The sequence below is a fragment of the Glycine max genome, chromosome 5 (genome assembly GCF_000004515.6).
Source record: "Glycine max cultivar Williams 82 chromosome 5, Glycine_max_v4.0, whole genome shotgun sequence".
NCBI classification, from domain to species: domain Eukaryota; kingdom Viridiplantae; phylum Streptophyta; class Magnoliopsida; order Fabales; family Fabaceae; genus Glycine; species Glycine max.
The window spans coordinates 31,938,914-31,942,494 of NC_038241.2; positions in this window are offsets into that span (position 1 = coordinate 31,938,914).

A 3,581-nucleotide genomic window follows, 5' to 3' on the forward strand; every position below is an offset into this window, starting at 1 on the left:
TTTTTTTAAGATGAAGTTGTAGTATTTTTTAATTAGATTAAGTTGGTTTTTGGTGTGTTAAAAATTTATAAGCGTTCAACTTGAAAGTGTTAAATATTTTATTATATTTTTAGCAATTTTGTAATTAGCTTTTTCCATGTTAAAGCTATTAATGTTAAGATTAATTATTTATAATACTAACTTCGTTCATGAATTATTTAATTTTGTGTTAAAAATGACTATCTTGAAATTGTTCATTTTTTTAAGTGTGTCTCATGAAAGTAATTTGAAGTTAATTAAAAAATTTTAAAAGAGAAATTGAATGTAAAGTTCCAATAAAGAGATATTTTGGGATTACACTTTAAAAGAGAAATGTAGTGTTTTCGTGTTAAAAATGACTATCTTGTAATTTATTTGACGTGTTAAAATATTTTTTTTGTAGGTACAGGATGAATTCGGTTATAACAGTGTTGTATTTCAATGGAAGGGTATATGAAGATAATGATGGTGTAATATTTGAAGGAAGTAAAAAAGCGATTCAGATTAAACGTGGAATTAGTTTCAATGCCTTGAAGAAAAAAATTGGAGATAAGGTAAAGTTACAAAATAATGAAATTATTTCAGCTATCAGCTGTAGATTTTTAGTGTCAGGAAAATATATTGCCTTGCAAATTTGTGATGACGAAGACGTTGAAACGATGTTAGAAAGTTTTAAACAACAAGACCAAATGTCAGTTTTGGAATTGTACATAGAAAAGGATGTTGCTGGTGGTTCAATGTTTCATTCTGCAAATTCGCTTACATCATGTGGAAATTATTTATCTAATGATGAGACACAACCGGCAACAAATATGAGCAATTTACATATTGACGAAGACGATGATGATGATGATGATTATCTTGTGTCTAACTCATACGTTGAAGAGTCTGTAGACGAAGATGACAGTGTTGACGGTATATCTGAAACAGACGATGAAGTCACCGACATTCCTCAACCAGTAAGAATTGTTCACCCAGCAGAAGGTATAATTTGCTGTATAAAAAAATTTGACAATACATTTATTATTTGATGACAATTGTATTTAATGGTAAATAAGTATGATTTGATTTTTATTTTGAACTCTTAGGTGCACAACGAATTGAAAATCCATTTTGGAATGATGCTTTTCATTATAACAATATCAACTGGAGTTATCCTGATGAGGAGGACATTTGCGGTTTGGAAATGCCGTCGACCTTTAATGTTGGCCAAGAATTATATGTTGGCATGGAATTTGATAGTAAAGATGCGGTCAAAAATGCAGTCAAACAATATGTTATGAAGGTGCATCAAAGTTTCAAAGTTGTTGAAAGCAAATCGAACAAGTATGTGGTTTGTTGCTTGAATAAGAATGCAGAGTGTCCTTGCCCTTTCTATATGAGGGCAATTTTATCTAAAAAAACAGATACGTGGAAAGTCACACAATGGGGTGGACCACACACATGTCTGAATATGACCATGACACAAGATCACGAGAAACTTGATTCAGATTTAATTGCCACTTGTGTAGTAGGTACGTATTTTATGTTCATATTATGTTCATTTATTGTTAATTGTCATTTAAATTTTGTAATGTTATTCACAGGCATGATCAGAGAAGACCCATCAATAATCTTTCGAATCCTGGCCCGGCTGAGTAGCCAACATCGCTGACTGCCGTCTCTAATATAAAGCGTGGTTGGCGAAACAGAAAGCCATTGCAATTGAATATGGCGATTGGGATGAGTCATATGCGAAACTTTCGTCGTGGCTAAGACACATGCAAAATCATTCTCCTGGATCATATTTTCAAGTACTACATGATGATTTTATCGTTGGGAATACGGTTAGTCGCGAACACCGTCAGTTTCATAGAGTTTTTTGGACTTTTGGGCAATGTAAAGAAGCTTTCAAGTACTGTAAGCCAATCATACAAGTTGACGGCACACATTTGTACGGCAAATACCGTGGGACCCTCTTAATGGCCACATCACAAGATGGAAATGGTGGTGTCCTTCCTCTAGCATTCGCGGTGGTTGAAGGTGAGACGTTGACAGCGTGGTCATGGTTTTTGGCACACTTGCGTGAACACGTCACAGATCAAAATGGTATTTGTCTGATATCTGATCGACACGCGAGTATAAAGTCCGCTGTCGCTAACGAAGCCCTTGGTTGGCAACCTCCCCACGGTTATCATGTCTACTGCGTGCGACACATAGCAAGCAACTTCAATCGGAAATTCAATAATGCCAAACAAAAAGAAATGTTGAAAAAATTGGGTAAGATTTCCTATTTGTTGGTGACGTTTATTTAAGTTTCCTATATACTTAAAATTGTTATTCATAACTATTTTTATGCAGCCTACACTCCTTGCAAGCACATTTTTGATCAGAATTTACAAAAATTTCGTGAACTGAGTCCAGCCATAGCCACATGGGTTGATCGAATTTCAAAGGAAAAATGGACGATGGCTTATGATAGAGAAGGACGTCGATATGGCCACATGACAACCAACCTTTCAGAATGTATCAATAAGGTTTTGAAGGATTGTCGAAACATTCCCATAACAGCATTGGTCAAATCAACGTACAGTAGGTGTCGAAAGTACTTTGTTGAGCGTGGCCGCCAAGCGCAAAGACAGTTAAATGAAGGCCAAGTATATTGTTCAAAGCTTGTTACAGAACTAAGGAAAAATCAAGAACAAGCTTGTACGCACATCGTTCGCGTGTATGATATCCACTCCACACGATTTGAAGTAGAGGAGAGCTTCAACCCTATAACGCAACGTGGCGGACAAAAGTGGGCAGTAAACTTGAATGGTCGTCATTGTCAATGCGGAAGGTATTCTGCGCTTCACTATCCATGTTCACACATTATTGCAGCTTGTGGTTACGTGAGCATGAACTACTACCAATATATAGATGTTGTTTATACAAACGAGCACATCTTAAAAGCTTACTCCGCACAATGGTGGCCTCTTGGGAATGAAGCGGCTATTCCTCCTTCTGATGACGCATGGACACTTATCCCTGACCCAACTACAGTTCGTGCGAAAGGTCGGCCAAAATCAACAAGGATAAGAAATGAGATGGATTGGGTCGAACCATCTGAGCACCGAACAAAATGCAGTAGATGTGGAGCCGAAGGCCATAACAGGCGTCGCTGTCCAATGCAATCTGAGCATGGGAGTTGTTCAAATCATTGATTTATGTATGTTAGTCGAGTGACTTGTATTTGTTTACGTTATGTTCAATGTATTGAATTTCTGGGGTTCAATGAATTCGGTACTTTAAGCCACTAACCCATAACACTAACCCTAACTCATAACACTAACCCATTACCCCTAACCCTAACTAATAAACCCTAAATTTAACCCATAACACTAACCCTAACTCATAACACTCACCCCTAACCCTAACTAATAAACCCTAAATTTAACCCATAACCCCTAACCCCTAACCCTAACCCCTACCCACTAACTCATAACACTACCCATAACCTCTAAACGTAACACATAAACCCTAGTCCAAGTCTAACCCTACCTAAAAAACACTAAGTTAACTCATAACACTACCCTAACCCA